Source organism: Nicotiana tabacum, chromosome 2 (genome assembly GCF_000715075.1).
Source record: "Nicotiana tabacum cultivar K326 chromosome 2, ASM71507v2, whole genome shotgun sequence".
NCBI lineage: Eukaryota > Viridiplantae > Streptophyta > Magnoliopsida > Solanales > Solanaceae > Nicotiana > Nicotiana tabacum.
This window is the reverse complement of record NC_134081.1, coordinates 119,451,085-119,474,785: the sequence shown is the minus strand read 5'-3', so window position 1 is coordinate 119,474,785 and position 23,701 is coordinate 119,451,085.

The window sequence follows — 23,701 nt, the reverse complement described above, 5'->3', positions numbered from 1 at the left end:
CATAAATACTGTTGGGGCATTGGTCAGCCCAAAAGACATCACAAGGAACTCGTAATGACCGTACCGAGTGCTGAAAGCAGTCTTCGGGATATCTGGCTCCCGAATCTTCAACTGATTATAGCCTGAACGCAAGTCGATCATAGAAAACACTCTGGCACCCTGAAGCTGATCAAATAGGTCATCAATACGTGACAATAGATACCTGTTCTTCACTGTAACCTTGTTCAGCTGGCAGTAATCAATACATATCCACATAGAACCATCCTTCTTCTTTAGAAATAAGACAGGAGCACCCCAAGGCGATACACTGGGCCGAATAAAGCCCTTATCAAGCAATTCTTGTAACTGTTCTTTTAATTCTTTCAACTCTGCTGGGGCCATACGATATGGTGGAATAGAAATGGGCTGAGTGCCTGGTAATAAGTTAATGCCAAAGTTAATATCCCTGTCGGGTAGCATACCCGGAAGATCCGCTGAAATACATCAGGAAAATCCCTTACTACAGGAACTGACGCTACAGTAGGAGTATCAATACTAACATCCCTCACGTAGGCCAGATACGCATCACACCCCTTCTCAACCATTCGTTGAGCTTTAAAAAATGAAACAACCCTGCTAGGAACATGATCCTAGGTACCTCTCCACTCTAACCGCGGTAGACCTAGCATAGCCAACGTCACCGTCTTGGCGTAACAATCAAAAATAGCATGATAGGGCGACAACCAGTCCATGCCCAAAATAATATCGAAATCCACCATACTGAGCAATAATAAATCCGCTCTGGTCTCAAAACCACTGATAACAATTAAACACGACCGATACACGCGGTCCACAATAATAGATTCACCCACGAGTGTAGATATATAAACATAAGAACTCAAGGAATCATGTGATACGCCCAAATACGGGGCAAAATAAGATGACACATAAGAATAAGTGGAGCCTGGATCAAATAAGATTGATGCATCTCTATGACAGACCAGAATAATACCTGTGATAATAGAATCGGATGCAACGGCCTCTGTCCTAGTAGGAAGGGCATAATATCTGGCCTGGCCTCCCCCTCTAGGGCGACCTCTACCAGTCCGACCTTCACCTCTAGCTGGCTGTGCAGGTGGAGTGGCAACTGGTGCAGTAATCATGGTCTGAGAAGCCTGAGGGCCCTATGGAATAGGTGGGGCCTGAGAAATCTGTGGAGGTGCACCCTTCCTAAATCTGGGGCAATCTCTCATAATATGACGAGTGTCACCGCACTCAAAACAACCCCTCGGAGGTCGTGGCTGCTGGGAATGGCTCGGGCCTGATCGACTAGACTACCCGCTGAAAGCACCCCGTACAGGAGGTATAGTAGACACTGGTGGTGCATAATATGGAACCTAAGGTCTGGGAGTAGCCGAAATACCACTGGAAGCTGGAAATGTTGAATGAATAGGACGGCTCACATATCCTCTACCATGACGGGCTGCAACTGGGGCACAAGAATTATTATATGTGCCAGAATCTCGGGGCCTCTTAGCTTCCCTCTCTGCCCTCTCCAAATCCGCATACCTTCCAATCTCCTAGCAATTGACACCACCTCTTGGTATGTGATTTCCATCTCCAGCTCTCAGGCCATACTGTATCTGATACTAGGGTGAAGACCCTCAATAAATCTGCGATCTCGCTCTCGAACAGTAGCAACTAAGGATGGTGCATGCCTAGTCAAATCACTGAATCGGACCGTATATTCTAACACGGTCATGGAACCCTGGCTTAGCTGCTCAATCTCTATGCACCATGCATCTCTAAGACTCTGAGGAACATACTCCCTTAAGAACATATCTGAAAATTGAGTCCAAGTGAATGAAGCTACCTCAGCCAGACTATCCAACTCATATGCCCGCCACCACTGGTAGGCTGCTCCTCTAAACTGGAATGCCGTGAAAGAAACCCCACTGGAATCCACAATACCCATAGTATGAAGGATACAGTGACATTCCTCCAGAAAACCCTGAGCATCCTCTGAAAGCTAAACCGCTAAAAGTGGGAGGGTGGTACTTCTTATACCTCTCGAGCCTGAGCTGCTTCCCCTCTAAAACTGTTGTCCTAATCTCAGGCCGAATTGGGACAACTGACTGCACTGATATAACCTTTGGGGCATGGTCAACTTGGGCCCGTGGCTCTGGAGTATGGGCGGCGGAGTTTGTGCTCCTCCCCCGGCCTGAGATGTGGCAGGAGCAAGTGGAATTAACCCTGCCTGAGCTAGAGTGCCAAACATGCTCAAAAACTAGGCAAGAGTCTCCTGAAGTGCAGGAGTAATAACAGGCGTCTCAGGTGCCTGTTATCCAACTGGAGCTACTAGTGGCTCTGGTGCAGCAGCTCGTGCAGGTTCTCTGACTGCACCACGTGGTCTTCCTTAGCCTCTGGCTCGGCCTCTGCCCCGACCCCGGCCTCTTGCGGCTCCAACAGGGGGCGCAGGTATCTGAACATCGGATCCAGTTGTGCGTGTCCTCACCATCTGTGAGAGAATAGAAAGATAATGGTTTAGAACTTTGAATTCAACAATTGTGCACGATAAGGAATCAAAGAAGTGAATATTTTCCTAACAGTTCCATAGCCTCCTGAAGATAAGTACAAACGTCTCTGTACCGATCCACAAGGCTCTACAAAACCTGCTTGTGACTCATAACACCTATGAACCTAGTGCTCTGATACCAACTTGTCACGATCCTAAATTCCCTCCGTAGGATGTCGTGATGGAACCTAGTCTCTAAGACTAAGTAAGCCTATCAATGCAGAATAAAAATAGAAATCTGAAACTTTATATAATTACAACTCCCCAAAACCTGGTAGAAATAAGTCACAAGCTTCTAAGAATTTTATCCTCAATGTCTCTATATATCAAGGTCTAAAGAAAAATAAGGAAGCAACATAATAATGATAGAAGGGAACTCCGGAGTCTGCGGACGCTGACAGATATACCTCGAAGTCTCCGTGCACGGGTAACTCACTGAATATAGGGCTGGTAAAGAGTACCTGGATCTGCACAAAAAGATGTGCAGAAGCATAACATGAGTACACCACAGCGGTACCCAGTAAGTGCCAAGCCTAACCTCGGTAGAGTAGTGACGAGGTCAGGCCAGGCCCTATTGGAAAATAATAATTTCATGGTAAAATGTTTAACAATATAATAAAATAAAATGACAATGGAAATGAATCAAGTAGCAGGGCACCATTTAATTACACTAAATAATGGCAAATAATATTTCGTGGAAACAAACAAAATTTCCTTTCAACTTTAAGAAAAAAATCACAACAAATAATCAAAGGCAACTGCGGCCATAAATCAATATCAACAAGGGCACTCCCGAGGTACCGCCTCGTAGTCCCAAATCATAAATAAATTTACAATATCTCATTTTCTTATATCACCGCGGGAGCCTTCACAATTTATTTAAAGAAAATATTTTTTCCGAAATAGCATCCCGCGTTTTAGCCACCCTTATCACACCGCATGACTTCTAGTAGTTTCCCTACTAGCCACGCGTATCAAGCCACCCTTATCTCACCGCATGCGTTTCAACACCCAGACCTTATACCACCGCATGCGTATCAATATCACAATATATCACAATTTGCACCTCAAGTGCTCAAATAATTTAACTTGCCAAAATAATTCAACAATAATATTTTTCCACAATAAAGAGCTCACGGCTCATGCCAAAATAAATCATCAATAATATTTTTTCACAATAAAGAGCTCACGGCTCATGCCAAAATAAATCATCAATAATATTCAGGAATAAATAATTCAGCAAAATAATATTTCAAAATCTTTAATACGTTACTTCAATACTAATTTAAAAAATGTCAAATACTTCATAGTAATAATATCTAATTTAAAGAAAACCAACCTTCAAATAATGCACAGAATAAAAGAAACCAAGTTCCAACTAAACAAGTAAACTAATTAGCAGGAAAAAAAGGTCAAGCAAATTAAAGTATATAAATCAAATTAATGATGGAGAATATAACAAGATTTAATAATTTAATTAATATGCAACAGTGATCTACACAATTTAAAACATAATCCTTCACATTTACCCCGTGCACACGCTCGTCACCTCGTGTACACGACTTTTATCAAATTACAATTAATACCAATCCTAAGGAAAATTTCCTCCACACAAGGTTAGACAAGTCACTTACCTCGACTTGCTCCAATTTAATCACGTAGTATGTCTTTTCCTCGATTTTCTGACTCCGATCGACTCGTATCTAGTCATAATTAATTCGATACAGTCAACAAAAATTATAGAATCAATTCCATAAGAAAAAACTACATTTTTCAAAAAAATCCGAAATTAACTCAAAAATGGCCCGTGGGGCCCACATATCAAAAATCCGGCGAAAGATACGAAATATGAACGCCCATTCAACTACGAGTCTGACCGTACCATTTTTACTAAAATCCAACATCAACTTGACCTCCAAATCTCAAATTCTCATTTTGAAATACCTAGGCCCAAATCCTCTAATTTCACCTCAAAAACATGTAATCAATTCGAAATATTCAATGATAATCCAATGTAATTGACTAACAATGATCATATGTGACTTACCTCAAGTTTTACCATGAATTCTCTATGAAAAAGCATCCAAAACCGTGTTGGAAATGTCCAAAATGACAAAAATGTCGGAACCCCTCGTTTTGTAATCTGGTCAGTGCTTTCGCACCTGCAGAACATGGTCCGCTTCTGCGCAACCGCAGGTGCGACCGTGCCTTTCGCTTATGCGCATCCTTCACTTCTGCGGAGCTCTTTCCGCTTCTGCGGCTCCAACTGGGCAGCCCTTTGTCCGCTTCTGCGTGCCACAACTCGCTTGTGCGAGTCCGCACCTGCGGCCAGTCCCTCCGCAGGTGCGATGACACCAGAAGCTGCAAATTTCAGAATTTGCCTAAGTCCAAATATTGATCCGATTTCGATCCGGATCACACTCGGGGTACTCGGGATCCCGTCCGAAAATACCAACAAGTCCTAAAATATCATACGAACTTAGTCGAAACTTTAAATCACATCAAACAACGCTAAAATCACAAATCACACCCCAATTCAAGTTTAATGAAACTTAAGAATTTCCAACTTCTACATTCGATGTCGAAACCTATCAAATCAAGTCCGATTGACCTCAAATTTTGCACACAAGTCATAAATGACATAACGGAGCTGTGAAAAGTTTCTGAACTAGATTCCGATCCCGATATCAAAAAGTCAACTCCCTGGTCATACTTCCAAACTTAAATTCTTATTTTAGCCATTTCAAGCCTAATATCACTATGGACTTCCAAAAAAATACGATCACGCTTCTAAGTCCAAAATCACCATACGGAGCTGTTGGAATCATCAAAATTCTATTCCGGGGTCGTTTGCACAAAATTCGACATCCGGTCACTATTTGAACTTAAAGTTTTAATTTTTCATCAAAATTCCATATCTCAGGCTAGGGACCTCGAAATTTAATTCCGGGCATACATCCAAGTCCCAAATCACGATACGGACCTACCGGAACTATCAAAACACTGATCCGAGTCCGTTTGCTCAAAATATTGACCAAATTCAACTCAGTTGAGTTTTAAAGCTCTAATTCACATTTTAATCCATTTTTCACATGAAAACTTTCCAGAAAATTTTACGGACTACGCACGCAAGTCGACTAATGATAAATAGTGTCTTTCGAAGTCTTAAAATACAGAGTTAATTATTAAATTTAAAGATGACATTTTGGGTCATCACAACACTCAATCAAATCAAGTTCTTCAAATAAATATCTTTCACATATAATTCTTCCAAATAACTCTCTTTCAAATATAATTTCCTCAAATAAATATCTTTCAAATACAATTCTTTTAATAAATCATTTTCAAATATAATTTCCTCAAATAAATATCTTTCAAATACAATTCCTTCAAATACTACTTTTTAAATAAAAATCCTTCCAAATAAATATTTTAAATATATTTCTTTCAATTAAAAGTCACCATGTGACACCTCATTTTATAATCATAAAAGTACGGGTCTCAGCCCTTTTCATATTTTCACGGCACTTCGTGCCCATAATTAAATCATCATATTTTTCCGGCACTTCGTGCCCATTTTTCATATCACATCTGTACGGACAGTTCACGTGCCAATAATAAAACCATCATATTTTTTCCGGCACTTCGTTCCCACATTTTATATCTCAACTGCACGGACAATTCACGTGTCAATATCATCATTATTTACTCACGGAACCTCGTCCCCACATTTCTTTTCACAATCCACCTAGCAATAGCCATAGGCTCCTAATTTTAACATAAATCAGACTATTATCAATTTACCAACAACAAGACAAATTGCACAAGGTATAAAAATAAACACAAGGAAAATCGCAACATCACATAAAATCACAAATGCAACCACTCCACATCATCACATATCATCCCTGACAATCGTCACCTTTATCTCTCCTATAGCCACCCTTATCACTCCTATAATAGCCACCATTATCCCTCCGCCCTGACAATTGTAACGACCCGACTTGTCGTTTTAAGAATTAATGCCTCGTTCAGTGACTTAAGGTCTCGAGAAGCTTCGTAATATGTATTATGACCCGCGGGTGTGGTCGAATTTGAATTACCGAAGATTCAAAATTAAATTAAAAGAACAATCCTTATTTAGAAGCTTAAATGTAAAGAGTTGACTGGAGAGTTGACTTTTGAGCAAACGACTCCGGAATAAAATTTTGATGATGTCAATAGCTCTGTATGGTGATTATGGACTTAGGAGCATACACGGAAAATTATTTGGAGGTCTGTAGTGGAATTAGGCTTGAAATGGCGAAAGATGAATTTTTGGAAAGTTGGACCCGGGGGTTGACTTTTTGATATCGGGGTCGAAATCCGATTCTGGAAATTGGAATAGCTTCGTTGTGCCATTTTTTACTTTTGTGCAAAATTTGAGGTCATTCGGACGTGGTTTGGGAGGTTTCAGCGTCGTTTGTGGAATTTAGAAATTTCTAAGTTTATTAGTTTTGAATCCGTGTGTAATTCATGTTTTTGGTGTTGATGAAGGTGATTTGAAGGTTCGACTAAGTTCGTATGATATTATAGGACGCGTTGGTATGTTTGGTTGAGGTCCCGAGGGCCTCGGGTGTGTTTCAGGTGTGTTTCGGATCATTTTGGGCTACTTTGGATGCTGATTTTCTGATATCTGGTGTTGTTCTTCGCATTTGTGAGGAGCCTCTCGCGGTCGCGAAGAAGGATTTGGCTTCTGGAATTTTGTTCTTCGCGTTCGCAAAGGGACTCTCGCGTTCACGAAGAAGGAAATCTCAGTTGCAATGGTCTGACTTTGGAGGCTCATATGTCACAATCTATAAGGAATTTGGAGATAATCCAAAAATGAAAGTTGTAGACCTTTGTGATTATATTTAATAAAGGTAAACCATTCATCATTTGAAGTTGTGTACCAAAATTTATGGTGGATACACTACAGGCTATCTGAGAAGAGTTTGGAAATCTCTGTTGTATAGGCTAACTTTGGAAGCTTATATCTCGCAATCTATAAGGAATGAGGAGATGTGGAACAAATAAAAGTCATAGCTCTTTGAGGCTCATTTCTAGTAAGTTAAACCATTTGGCATTTGGAGTTTTGTACAAAGAGTTATGACCATTATACCAGAGGCTATCTGAGAAGAGTTTGAAAATGGTTGTAAGAGAATTTGTTCATCGCGAACGCAAGGGAAGGGTCACGAACCCGAAGAACAAATCCCCGGGCAGCAGAATAAAGTTCAAATTCATCTCATTCTTCCATTTTTGGACCAAGGAAGCTCGGGTGAGGCGATTTTTCGAGAGTGTTTTCAAGGAAAACATTGGGGTAAGAATTCCTAACTTGATTTTGGTTAAATTACATGAATCTATTATTGTTTTTATCACTAAATTAGTGAATTGGGTTGAAAATGGTAGAAATCCTCTAGAATTTTATATAAGATTTGAAGGGCGATCCGTTATCGGAATTTGATAATTTTGGTATGGTTGAACTCATATCGGAATGGGCGTTCGGATTTCATAAAACTTTTGTCAGGTTTTGAGGGGCGAGCCCCGCGCTGACATTTTTGAATAAAATTTTAAGTTGGTACTTTATTATCCGGAATTGTTTCCAATGAATTTTAAAGAAGTGATACAATTAATTTGGATAGATCTTAGTTGTCCGGAGGTCAATTCAAGCATGAAGGCGATTTTGGAATATTGGCATAACTTCAATAAGGTAAGTGTCTTACCTAACCTCGAGTGGGGGAATTACCCCTTATGCATCGAGTCTTATGTGCCATTTGTGAAATGTGAAAAGCCGTGTACGCGAGGTGACGAGTACGTACTCGGGCTTATATGTGCAAATTTTATTGGTTTAAAGTTTTAGGCATTCTTAAGTATTAAATTAGATAATTATTAGCATTAGTAAATCCTTGAATTATCACGCCTTGTTCCTTAATTGTCAAGTTTGTATTTTATATAATAATTTGGTGTTATTGTCACTTGGATTTTATGTGAATTCCGTGCGTTTGTTGACTTGATATTTTTCTTGGAATTAAATTCATGATGGGATCCTTATCTACAAACATTTATTAAATAAGTTTAAATTGAGGAGATAATATAATTATCAAGAATTTGGATTAATGAAGGCGTTGCCTTATACTGAGTATTTTTAACTTCTGTTGATTGTGTTTGAGGTTTATTATAAGTTGTATAGAGCCTTGGGCTATTTGTTGAGAAATTTAGTGATTCTGCTACATATTTAGAATTTGGTTGTGGTCAGTGGAAAATTGTGATATGAATTGTTATATCGTGTTGTGGTTTAAACGCTCTCCATGATGTTATTTATGCTTCCTACCTTGCTTGTTAATGATATACATGTGCTTGGTACGAAAGAGTGTAAAGCACGAAGGGTGATGCCATGCCATTTGAGAGTGTAAAGCACGAAGGGTGATGTCGTGCCATTTGAGAGTGTAAAGCACGAAGGGTGATGCTGTGCCATTTGAGAGTGTAAAGCACTAAGGGTGATGCTGTGCCATTGAGAGTGCAAAGCTGTCACGACCCAAAATCCCACCACAGGCATCATGATGGCACCTAGTCTCTAAGACTAGGTAAGCCGATTTCTATTACATTTTGATGCCATTTTTTTGTTTTGAATTAAAATCTAACAGCGGAAATAATTACAATACACGAGGATCGAATATACAATATTGTTTGATTACAAATTAACAGTACAATGAAATGAAAAGGCTCCAAGGGACTGGGACGGCCAAGCAGCTCTACCTTGAATCCTTATGATCGCGCTTTAACTCTGCTCATGTCCGATATCTTCAATACCTGGCTCTGCACAAAAATGTGCAGAAGTGTAGTATGAGTACGCCATGGTCGGTACCCAGTAAGTATTAAGACTAACCTCAATGGAGTAGAGACGAGGTACATTCAAGACACTCACTAGTCTAATAACATGTGCAATATAATATATAAAATAATAGAAAACAAATAACAATAGGACAACATGGAACAACCGGTGATATGCACAGCAGACAACAAGAATACTATTAATATCACTCAACAATTAATAAACACAAGTACACCCAATTAAATCAAGTCCTTCAAATAAATATCTTTCACATATAATTCTTCCGGATAACTCTCTTTCAAATATAATTTTCTCAAATAATTATTTTTTAAATATAAAATTCTTTCAATAAATATCATCAAATATAATTCCTTAAATAAATATCTTTCAAATACAATTCTTTCATATAATTCTTTTTGAATAAAAATCCTTCCAAATAAATATTTTGAATATAATTCTTTCAATTAAAAGTCACCATGTCACACCTCATTTCAAAATCATAAAAAATACGGGCCTCAGCCCATTTTCATATTTTTCGTAAACACGGGTCTCAGCCCATTTTTCATGTTTCCTCAGCACCTCGTGCCAATAATTAAATCATCATATTTTTCCGGCACCTCGTGCCCTCATTTCATATCACAACTGCACGGACAACTCACGTGCAAAATATCATTATCATTTCATCACAGCACCTCGTGCCCACATTTCATATCTCAGCTGCACGGACAATTCACGTGCCAAATATCCTCATTATTTACTCACGGCACCTCGTGCCCATATTTAATTTTATAATCCGCCTGGCCATAGCCACATGCTCTCAATTTCAACATAAATCATATTATTATCAATTTACCAACAACAAGACAAATTGCACAAGGTATAAAAATAAACACAAGAAAATCACCACATCACATGAATATTATCAACACCACAACCCCACAACATCACATATCGTTCCTGACAATAGCCACCCTGATCGCTCCTATTGCCAGCCTTATCACTCCTATAGCCACCCTTATCGCTCCGCCTAGACAATACCAATAGCCACCCTTATCGCTCCTATTGCCACCCTTATCGCTCCTATAGCCACCCTTATCGCTCCGCCCAGACAATATTCCAACAAACACAATAGTGAAATACCACCCTTATAACCACATAATATCAACGGTGAAATACCACCCTTATCTCCCCAAAATAACAACTCACACAACACAATATTTTACATGGGAAATTATCACAGCAACATAACAAAATCAATTCATATCACAATTTTCCCAATGGCCACAACCAAATTCCAAAGCTACAACCAAGTCAATTAATTTCACAACAAATAGCCAAAAGCTCCACACAATGTGTACAACACCCTAAAACAATCAATAGAGATAGAAATTACTCAACATAAAGCAAAGTCTTCATTAAATTTAAATTTTCAATAATTATATAAACACCTCTTCTTAAGCTCATTTAATTAATTATTTGCAGAGGGGAAAATCCAAAATGAAATTAAATTCCAATAATTATCAAACCAGAAAATTCACGAAATTTCATAAATAATCAAATAACAATCACATCACATTGTCATATAACAACAAAGTCAACAACAAGGATTTAGGCACGACAAGTAGATGATTAAATATATGCCAACAATTATCCAATTTACTACACAATATGCTCAGGACTTTAACTCAATAAAATTTGCACATATAAACCAAGTACGTGCTCTTCACTTCGCGTACATGGTTTTCCATTACACAAATTGCACATAAGACTCAATGCCTAAGGGGAAATTTCTCCACTCGAGGTTAAGCAAGACACTTACCTTTCTGAAGCTAGGCCGATATTCCAAAATAGCCTTCTTGCTTGAATTGACATCCGGACAGCTCAAGTCTATCCAAATTAATTGTATAACTTCATTAAAATTCATCGAAAATAATTTCGGATAATAATACGTCGACTTAAAATATTATTCCAAAAAGTCAACAAAAGTCAACGCAGGACTCGCCCCTCGGAACCCGACATAATTTTCATGAAATCCGAACATACTCCTAAGTCCGAAATCATCATACAAAGCTATTTCCATCATCGAAATTCCATTCCGGGGTCGTTTGCTCAAAAGTCAACTCCCCGGTCAACTCTTTCCATTTAAGCTTCAAAATGAGAATTTTTCTTTAAATTAAATTTTGAATCTTCTGAGAACCAAACTCGACCACACACGTGGGTCATAATACCTATTGTGAAGCTTCTCGAGACCTTAAGTCACTGGACGGGGCGTAATTTCTTAAAACGACAAGTCGGGTCATTACAAAAGCACGATGGGTGATGCCGTGCTATTTCATTTATATTATCAGGCGAAGACGAGAGTAAAAGCACGAAGGGTGATGCAGTACAATTATTTTTATATTATCATATATTCATGGCACGAAGGGTGTTTCCGTGCAGGCGAGGACAAGAGACATACATTACATTGTGATATCGTTTTGTTGTGTATACATTCATGCCTTTATCTTGAGATGTTATCGTGTACCTATGTTTTCTATGTGACTTGTACTCGTTAGTGCTTCCTGTGTGCCTCCACTTTATTTCTTTTATTGTTATTGATATTTCTCCCACCTAGTTGGTACTATTATATGTATGCACGGTGAGAAAGATATAAATGCACAAAGGGTGATGCCGTGCAATTGATTTGATCTACATATATATATATATTGGGTGAGAATAAGACAAGTGCACGAAGGTATTGCCGTGTCATTTGATGTGATATGTTGAATATATTTCTCATGCCACGATAGTTAAATGAGGTGTCACATGGTGACTTTTATTTGAAAGAATTATATATATTAGAAAGATATTTATTTGAAAGAATTTTATATATTACAAAGATATTTATTTGAAAGAATTATATTAGAAGAATATTTACTTGAAAGAATTATATATATTAGAAAGATATTTATTTGAAAGAATTATATTAGAAGAATATTTACTTGAAAGAATTATATATATTAGAAAAATATTTATTTGAAAAATTATATTAGAAAGATATTTACTTGAAAGAATTATACTCAAAAGATATTTATGTGAAAGAATTTTAATGGAAGGATATTTATTTGAAGAAAGTATATTCGAAATATATTTATGGAAAAGGATTATATTCTAGAGACTTTATTGAAAAACTTATAGGTAAAAGATGTATATTGAAGGGACTTGATTAATTGGTTGTACCTGTGTTTATTATTCGTTTGAGTAATATTTATGGTGTTCCTGTTGCTTTGTTGTTTAAATCACTAGTTGATTGGTGTTGCTATTACTGCTATTTGTTTTCTATTATTTTGTATCTCATATTGCACAGGTTATTAGACTAGTGAGTGTCTTGACTGTACCTCGTCACTACTCCACTGAGGTTAGTCTTGATACTTACTGGGTACCAACCGTGGTGTACTCATACTACACTTCTGCACATTTTTGTGCAGAGTCAGGTATTGGAGATATCGGACTTGGGCAGAGTAAAGTGGAATCGTAAGGATTCAAGGTCGAGCTACTTGGTCGTCGCAGTCCCTTGGAGTCTTTCCACTTTATTATACTGTTGATTTCTTATTCGATCAGTACTGTATATTCAATCCTCGAGATAATTCTATGTATTCAATTAGAGTTCGTGATTCAGTACTACCAGTCTTGGGAGGTTGTTATATTCATATTTGTTCCGCTGTTAGTTTCTATTTTAAAAATAAAATGGCTTGAATAGTAATTAAAATCGGCTTACCTAGTCTTAGAGACTAAGTGCCATCACGACGCCTGTGGTGGGATTTTGGGTCGTGACAAGTTGGTATCAGAGCTCTAGGTTCATAGGTTCTACGAGTCACGAACGAGTTTAGTAGAGTCTTGCGGATCGGTACGGAGACGTCTGTACTTATCTTCGAGAGGCTACAAAATTGTTAGGAAGAATTCACTTCTTTCATTTCTTATCGTGCGACATTTATTCAGCTTAAACCATATATCTTATGTTCTTTTGCATTCACTCATGTATGAAATTGTGCACTTGGTATCAACTATGCGCCAACGGTTTGTGATACTATAGAGGGGTTATAAGGGTTCCAGGTTTGTTCAACCATTGTTAAAACATGTCATCCAGATCGAGGATGCGGAAGTATTTAGAGATCATTCAGTTGTGCACATGGGGGTGTAGCAGGTTCTGACATCTAGTTGATAAGTATGATCTTAAGAATGTTTAATTAATTGCCTAATCATCACAATCGTGGTAGGGTCACGGGGTGGATGTAGATATGAATATAGTTTGTAATATTATAGACTATGTAGTTCGTATGGGATTTCTATTTATCGAAGGGTACATACTGGCAGCCAAGGCACTGAAGAAAGCGAGTTTAATTGTCACGCGGGTGACATGCGCCAAATAAATGGCTTGAGGTGTCTTATGACCGGTGAAGGTTAGTATTGTGGATCATCGGCATGTGTCCTATGGCTTCGCGCCAAGTGAGGGGAGTCCACTATCAACGATCAGATTGCGCAGTCATGTGTTATATCAGTTTTGGACTGAGATGTATTTACATGGTAATGAAAGGTTCTCCGAAACTTGCATATGATTAAGGGATGAGATTTGTATGGGATGATGTTGGGGCTTGCGGTATTCCTACGTCCTTAATAATTCTAAATTTCAGTACCAGCGGGGTCACAACAACAATTTCAAAATATTCGGGGTGCTACAGTAAGTTCTTTTAATGCACCATCGGCACGGAGTTCTTACAGTGGTTATTCCAGTTAATACTCCACGTGCAGAGGTGGAGGACAGGCGGGTAGAGGGCGCCTAAGAGGTGGAGGCCCGACCCATTGATATAATCGCTATGATTTTGGCTGAGCCGATACACTAGATGGTGTCGTTACAGGTATGATCCTGATTCTGTTATAAAAGGATATTTTCCCTTAGTTTAATTCAGTTCTGAATATTGAGGTGAGTCCTCTTATTATGCTCCGCTTATGGGTGAGCTTCGTAATTGTGTGATCCACTTATATGTTTATCCCTATTGGGAGATTTGAATATGTGAGCCCGTGTCTGTCATTTTTATTTTTGTGCACCATTGAGGGCTATAAGTCCAAAAGTAATTTTTATTATTCACTACAGTGGGTTTTATGTGTTTCGGAATAATTGATTCCATTTTGTTTTATGAATTTTGTGCCCTACCGGTATGAAGGTTCATTATGTGTTTACGAAATTTATTGAAAAGAAGAAAGAAAGGAAATTGAAAATGTCAATTGGCACAATGTGCAAAATACTTGTGATTCGGAGTTGAGGACGAGATCCTCGCATTTTTATATGATGTGAAATATTTAAACCGGGCTACAATCCACAGTGGAGGTTATATAAGGACGAAGTCCTTGTGGTGAAATATTTATGAGTTTAAATTCTCCCTTTATGAAGTTTAATTTGTACTATATTACTAATAGGGAGTTATGCCTGATAGGCTTATGTGATAATTTTTTTATGTGTTTCTGTGCCATAATTGTGTTGTAATTATTGAGTTTTAGCCTATAAGGTGAGTGCCCAGGTGACGTTAAATGTGACTCGTTAAGTTGGGTAAATAGTTATGAGGTCTTCATGCCTCACATTTTGCTGTCAGTGTTGTAAAAATTTGAAACGAGATTTTGGTTAATATGAGGTTAATTGGCGATGTTGTAATCGATTATGAACAACTATTAAGACCAGAGATGTGGTGATGGGCATACATATGATGTGCTTCATGTCCTGATATCATTATGATAATGCGGTGCTGGTAATGCTGAGATTAGTGTTATTGATATATACATTGTGGTGCTTTGTTGGGTTGTGGATGTATTGTTAGTGGTTGTTTTGGTGTTACTCTGGCAGGTGAATATGCCTCATTTACAGGAGAGACTCTGTCGAAATATTTGTAAAATTTGGGAGTTAGTAAAATTTTGGGGATTGAGACGTGCGAAAGAAGAGATAAGTTATGTTATGTGTTTGAGAGGGGACTCTACTTCTCATTCAAGGGTGAATGATCCTAAGTGGAGGAGAATGTAACACCACGTGAAAATTTTGAAGTACTTCAACACTATCAAGAAAATTGATGTGTGCGTAGGCACGAGTTGCTATAGCCAGTTGAGACTAATACCGTGCGTTGTTGTGAAAATCAGGCTTTTTGGAAATGTTTGGAGTGTAAGAAATTGGTCTTAAAGTTTACAAATATGGATAAAAGAAATAATTTCAATTGATATGGTGTTGTCGGGCTTATCTCAAATGCGGTAATGTGGGATCAACCGGGAGTATATGTGTAAAAGTAAAATCATCAATTTGGTAACCTCAGAATAATTTTTAGCACGTTCGAGGACGAATGTTTGTTTAAGAGGTGGAGAATGTAACGACCCGACTTGTCTTTTAAGAATTAATGCCTCGTTCAGTGACTTAAGGTCTCGAGAAGCTTCGCAATATGTATTATGACTCGCGGGTGTGGTCGAGTTTGAATTACTGAAGATTCGGAATTAAATTAAAAGAACAATCCTTATTTAGAAGCTTAAATGTAAAAGTTGCCTGGAGAGTTGACTTTTGAGCAAACGGCTCCGGAATGGAATTTTGATGATGTCAATAGCTCCGTATGGTGGTTATGGACTTAGGAGCATGCCCGGAAAATTATTTGGAGGTCTGTAGTGGAATTAAGCTTGAAATGGTGAAAGATGAATTTTTGGGAAGTTTAACCGGGGGTTTGACTTTTTGATATTGGGGTCGGAATCCGATTCTGGAAATTGGAATAGCTTTGTTGTGCCATTTCTGATTGTGTGCAAAATTTGAGGTCATTCGGACGTGGTTTGGGAGGTTTCGTCATCGTTTGTGGAATTCGGAAATTTCTAAGTTCATTAGGCTTGAATCCGTGTGTAATTCGTGTTTTTGGTGTTGTTGAAGGTGATTTGAAGGTTCGACTAAGTTCGTATGATGTTATCGTATGCGTTGGTATGTTTGGTTAAGGTCCCGAGGGCCTCGGGTGTGTTTCAGGTGTGTTTCAGATCATTTTAGGCTACTTTGGATGCTGATTTTCTGATATCCGGTGTTGTTCTTCGTGTTCACGAGGAGCCTCTCGTGTTCGCGAAGAAGGATTTGGCTTCTGGAATTTTGTTCTTCACGTTCGCGAAGGGACTCTCGCGTTCGTGAAGAAGGAAATCTTAGTTGCAATGGTCTGATTTTGGAAGCTCATATCTCGCAATCTATAAGGAATTTGGAGATGATCAAAAAATGAAAGTTGTAGCCCATTGTTTCTAGGTTTCAGAAAGGTAAACCATTAATCATTTGGAGTTGTGTACCAAAAGTTATGGTAGATACACTACAGGCTATCTGGGAAGAGTTTGGAAATTACTGTTGTATAAGGCTAACTTTGGAAGCTTATAACTCGCAATCTATAAGGAATGAAGAGATGAGTAACAAATACAAGTTATAGCCCTTTGAGTCTAGTTTCCAGAAAGTTAAACCATTTGTCATTTGGAGCTTTGTACAAAGAATTATGACCATTATACTAGAGTTTGTCTGAGAAGAGTTTTAAAATGGTTGTTGGAGAATTTGTTCATCGCGAACGCGAAGAACAAATCCCTGGGCAGCAGAATAAAGTCCAAATTCGTCTCATTCTTCCATTTTTGGACCAAGGAAGCTCGGGTGAGGCGATTTTTCGAGGGTGTTTTAAGGAAAATATTGGGGTAAGAATTCCTAACTTAATTTTGGTTAAATTACACGAATCTATTATTGTTTTTATCACTAAATTAGTGAATTGGGTTAAAAATTATAGAAATCCTCTAGACTTTAATTTAAGATTTGAAAGGCGATCCGTTATCGAAATTTGATAATTTTGGTATGGTTGAACTCGTATCGGAATGGGTGTTCGGATTTTGTAAAACATTTGTCGGGTTCCGATGGGCAAGCCCCACGCTGACTTTTTAGAATAAAATTTTAAGTTGGTATTTTATTATCCAGAATTATTTCCGATGAATTTTAATGAAGTGGTACAATTAATTTGGTTAGATTTGAGCTGTCCGGAGGTCAATTCAAGCAACAAGGCGATTTTGGAATATCGGCATAACTTCAATAAGGTAAGTGTCTTGCTTAACCTCGAGTGGGGGAATTACCCCTTATGCATCGAGTCTTATGTGCCATTTGTGAAATGTGAAAAGGCGTGTACGCGAGGTGACGAGTACGTACTCGGGCTTATATGTGCAAATTTTATTGGTTTAAAGTTTTAGGCATTCTTAAGTATTAAATTAGATAATTGTTAGCATTAGTAAATCCTTGAATTATCATGCCTTGTTCCTTAATTGTCAATTTTGTATTTTATATAATAATTTGGTATTATTGTTACTTGGATTTTATGTGAATTTCGTGTGTTTGTTGACTTGATTTTTTTCTTGGAATTAAATTCATGATGGAATCCTTATCTGCAAACATTTATTAAATAAGTTTAAATTGAGGAGTTAATATAATTATCAAGAATTTGGATTAATGAAGGTGTTGCCTTATACTGAGTATTTTTTACCTCTGTTGATTATTTTGAGGTTTATTATAAGTTGTGTGGAGTCTTGGGCTATTTGTTGAGAAATTTATTGATTCTACTACATATTTGGAATTTGGTTGTGGTCTGTGGAAAATTGTGATATGAATTATTGTATCGTGTTGTGGTTTAAACACTCTCCTTGATGTTATTTATGCTTCCTACCTTGCTTGTTAATGATATACATGTGCTTGGTAAGGAAGAGTGTAAAGCACGAAGGGTGATGCCATGCCATTTGAGAGTGTAAAGCACGAAGGGTGATGTCGTGCCATTTGAGAGTGTAAAGCACGAAGGGTGATGCCGTGCCATTGAGAGTGTAAAGCACGAAGGGTGATGCCGTGCTATTTCATTTATATTATCAGGTGAGGACGAGAGTAAAAGCACGAAGGGTGATGCCGTGCAATTATTTTTATATTATCACGAGAGACATACATTACATTGTGATATCATTTTGTTGTGTATACATTCATGCTTTTATCTTGAGATGTTATCGTGTACCTATGTTTTCTATGTGACTTGTACTCGTTGTTGCTTCCTGTGTGCCTCCACTTTATTTCTTTTATTGTTATTGACATTTCTCCTACCTAGTTGGTACTGTTATATGTATGCACAGTGAGAAAGATATAAATGCACGAAGAGTGATGCCGTGCAATTAATTTGGTCTACATATATATATTGGGTGAGAATGAGACAAGTGCACGAAGGTATTGCCGTGCCATTTGATGTGATATGTTGAATATATTTCTCACGCCACGAAAGTTAAATGAGGTGTTACATGGTGACTTTTATTTGAAAGAATTATATATATTAGAAAGATATTTATTTGAAATAATTATACTAGAAGAATATTTACTTGAAAGAATTATATATATTAGAAAGATATTTATTTGAAAGAATTATATTTGAAGAATATTTATTTGAAAGAATTATATATATTAGAAAGATATTTATTTGAAAGAATTATATTAGAAGAATATTTACTTGAAAGAATTATGTATATTAGAAAGATATTTATTTGAAAGAATTATATTAGAAAAATATTTACTTGAAAGAATTATATATATTAGAAAGATATTTATTTGAAAGAATTATATTAGAAAGATATTTACTTGAAAGAATTATACTCGAAAGATATTTATGTGAAAGAACTTATATGGAAGGATATTTATTTGAAGAAAGTATATTCGAAATATATTTATTGAAAAGGATTATATTCTAGAGACTTTTATTGAAAAACTTATAGGTAAAAGATGTATATTGAAGGGACTTGATTAATTGGTTGTACCTGTGTTTATTATTCGTTTGAGTAATATTTATGGTGTTCCTGTTGCTTTGCTGTTTAAATCACTAGTTGATTGGTGTTCCTATTATTGCTATTTGTTTTCTATTATTTTGTATCTCATATTGCACATGTTATTAGACTAGTGAGTGTCTTGACTGTACCTCTCCATTACTCTACTGAGGTTAGTTTTGATACTTACTGGGTACCGACCGTGGTGTACTCATACTACACTTCTGCACATTTTTGTGCAGAGCCAGGTATTGGAGATATCAGACTTGGGCAGAGTAAAGCGGGATCGTAAGGATTCAAGGTAGAGCTACTTGGTCGTCGCAGTCCCTTGGAGTCTTTTCATTTTATCGTACTGTTGATTTCTTATTCGATCAATACTGTATATTCGATCCTCGAGATAATTCCATGTATTCAGTTAGAGTTCGTGATTCAGTACTACCAGTCTTGGGAGGTTGTCATATTCATATTTGTTCCGCTATTAGTTTCTATTTTTTTAAAAATGGCTTGAAATGTAATTAAAATCGGCTTAGTCTTAGAGACCAAGTGCCATCACAATGCCTGAGGTGGGATTTTGGGTCGTGACAACAATATCAATAGCCGGCCTTATCTCTCCGATTGCCACCCTTATCTCTCCTATAGCCACCCTTATCGCTCCGCCCAGATAATATTTCAACAACACAACAACAGTGAAATAGCACCCATATATCCACATAATATCAACAGTGGAATGCCACCCTTATATCCTCAAAATAACAACTCAAAAACACAATAATTTACACGGGAAATTATCACGGTAACATAACAAAATCAATTCATATCATAATTTTCCCAATGGCCATAATCAATTCCAAGGATATAATAAAACCAATTAATTTTACAACAAATAGCCCAAGGCTCCACACAATGTATATAAAACCTCAAAATCAATCAATAGAGATAGAAATTATTCAGCATAAAGCAAAGCCTTCATTAATCCAAATTTAGATAATTATATTAGCACATCTTCTTAAGCTTGCTTAATTAATTATTTGCATAGGGAAAATTCATAATGAAATTAAATTTCAAGAATATCAAACCATCAAACTCAAGGAATTCACATAAATATACAGGTAATAATTACATCAAATTGTCATATAAAAACAAATTCAATAAATGTGATTTGAGGCATGGCAAACATATGATTAAATATATGTCAACAACTATCCAATTTACTACACAATATGCCCAAGACTTTAACTCAATAAATTTTGCACATATAAGCCCGAGTACGTACTCGTCACCTCACGTACACGGCTTTTCACATTTCACAAATGGCACATAAGACTCGATGCCTAAGGGGTAATTCCCCCACTCGAGGTTATGCAAGAGACTTACCTTTTTGAAGTTATGCCGATATTTCAAAATTGCCTTCTTGCTTGAATTGACCTCCGGACCGCTCAAATCCATCTAAATTAATTGTACAACTTCATTAAAATTCATCGGAAACAATTCCGGATAATAATACGTCGACTTAAAAATTTATTTCAAAAGTCAACAAAAGTTAACGCGGGACTCGCCTCTCGGAAGCCAACATAAATTTCATGAAATCTGAACACCCATTCCGATACGAGTTCAACCATACCAATTTTATCAAATTTCAATAACAAATCGACCTCCATATCTTAAATTTTTGTTTTTAGAAGATTTTACAAAAATCTTGATTTCCTCCATTTAAATCCGAGTTAAATAATGAATATAACCATAGATTCATGAAATATAATCACTTTAGGATATAGAATACTTACCTAAACCAAGTTTGTGAAAACTCCCTCCAGAATCGCCCAAATCCGAACTCCAAAAATCCAAAACGAAAATGGCGAAATGACCATTTTTGGTCCTTAATATTCTGCCATGTTTCGCACCTGCAGACCATTTTATCGCACCTGCGAGCTCGTTTTTGCTAGCAAATTCTCGCTTTTGCGACGTCCAATGGCACTGCCCTCGCACCTGCGGAAGAGCTTCCGCTTCTGCGCTCACACAGGTGCGTAAAATGCATCGCACCTACGACCTTCGCCCTTCTCACTCCAGGCCGCATCTGCGACCATTTTGTCACTTTTGCGGTCTCGCACCAGCGACCATTTCCATCGCATGTGTGATGGTACCAGAACTGGAAAAAATTCAGAATTCCTTCAAGCACAATTTTGGTTCGTTTAACCATCCGAAACTCGCCCGAGGCCCCTGGGAGCTCAACCAATTATACCAACATGTCCCAAAATATAATACGAATTTAGTCGAGGCTTCAAACCACATCAAACAACGTCAAAATTACGAATCGCGCATCGAATCGAATTATAAATTTTTCAAATCTTCCAACTTCTATATTGTGCGCCGAAAAGTATCAAATCAATCCGGAATGACTTCAAATTTTGCACACAAGTCATAAGTGACGTGTCACGACCCAAAATCCATTAAGGCCATGATGGCGCTGGACACCACTGTCAGGCGAGCCAACCATAATTCGAATAACTTAATTACCCATTTTTAGTATTTTTGAAATAAAATTTTCTTCAATGAAATAGTAAAGATAAAACTCATAGAGTAAATGATAAATATTTTTAGCAACTAAATTTCTGAACAATTCACAACCATTCCCAAAATCCGTGTCACAAGTGCATGAGCATTTACTAGGAAATTTAAAATAAAATACAGCATCTGTCCAGAATACAAATTAGATAGGAAAATATAATAACTCTAAAGGAGACTCTGTTAGTTGCAGATCGTAATATAGAATGCAGCTCACCTATGTCCCCGCAATTATTAACCACATGTAACGACCCGGCCGGTCGTTTTGAGAATTTAAGTCCCGTCCGGCGGCATAAGGCCCTAAGTAGCTTCGTATTATGTGCCTTAATTTGCGTGCATGGTTGAATTCAATTATCGAGTGATTCGAAGTGATTTGGGACACTTAGTCCCTAAATGAGAGCTTTAGTCTTAGAATTTGGACCGTAGCCGGAACTATGTGAAGATGGATTCGGAATGGAATTCTATCGACTCTGTTAGCTCTGTTGAGTGATTTTGAGCTTAGGAGCGCATCCGGAATGTGTTTTGGAGGTCTGTAGTAGATTTAGGCTTGAATTGGCAAAAGTTAGATTTTCGGCGATTTCGGCCGATAGTGGAAATTTTGATATCTAGCTCGGAATGGTTTTACGAAAGTGGATGTGGGTTCGTAGTGTCATTTGTAAACTGTGTGCAAAATTTGAGGTCATTCGGACGTGGTTTGATAGGTTTCAACATCGGTTGTAGGAATTTAAAGTTTCAAGTTCTTTAAGTTTGAATTGGAAGGTGATTCGTGATTTTAGCATTAGTTGATGTGATTTGAGGGCTCGACTAAGTTCGTATGGTATTTTAGGATTGGTTGGTATGTTTGGTTCAGGTGTCAAGGGCCTCGGGTGAGTTTCAGGTGCTTAATGGATCAAAAGTTGGATTTGTGTTGCTGCTGAAGTCTTCAGGCATCTGGTATTTTCGCACCTGCGGTGGAGAGATCGCAGGTGCGGGATCGCACGTGCGGAGGGGCAAGCGCAGAAGCAGAAAAGTGGAGGTGTGCCAAGGGGTTGTAGGTGCGAGGTGAATCCCGCATCTGCGATGCCCGCAGATGCATTAGGGTCACGCAGGCACGGAGGAGATCGCAGAAAAGGACAATAGTCCGCAGGCGCGCACTCGTAGGTGCGGCCCTTTTTCCATAGAAGCAGACCCAGCCCTCTTAAGTAATTTCCGCACCTACGAAGGAAATTCCACAGGCACGGCATCGTAGGTCCGACCCAAGGTCCGCAGATGCGGAATAACTGGGCAGAAAAGGGGCAGATTCGAGGGTTTGAAGTTCACTTCACAAATTTGATTGAGAGCTCGGTAGAAGGCGGAATTTGGAGAGATTTTCGGAGGAAGTTTTTGGATAATGATTCTTAACTCCCTTATGGTTATATTCCACTAATTTATGCTAGAATTCATCGTTTAATTCGGAATTGGGGTGAAAATTGAGAAAAGTTCTTAGGCCGAATTTTGGGGTTTTGATCGAAATTTTGGTGTCGGATTTTAGTAAATTTGATATGGTTAGACTCATGAGTGAATGAGCTTTCGTATTTTATAACTTTTATCCGATTCCGAGACGTGGGCCCGTGTCGACTTTTTAGGGCGAATTTTGGAATTTTTGTTAAAGTATTAATTTAATTAATTAGATGAGTCTATTATGATTGTAAATATGATATGTAATTGCTTTTGGCTAGATTTGGGCCATTCAGAGCTGGATATTCGTGGAAAGGGCATTCTTACGGATTGATTGAGCTTGACTCGAGGTAAGTATCTTGCCTAACCTTGTGTGGGGGAACTACCCCTTAGGATTTGAGTCATCTATGTTGATTGTAGTCTGTGTACGTAAGGTGACGAGTGCATGCTCAAACTTATTTGTGGAATGTTGGCCT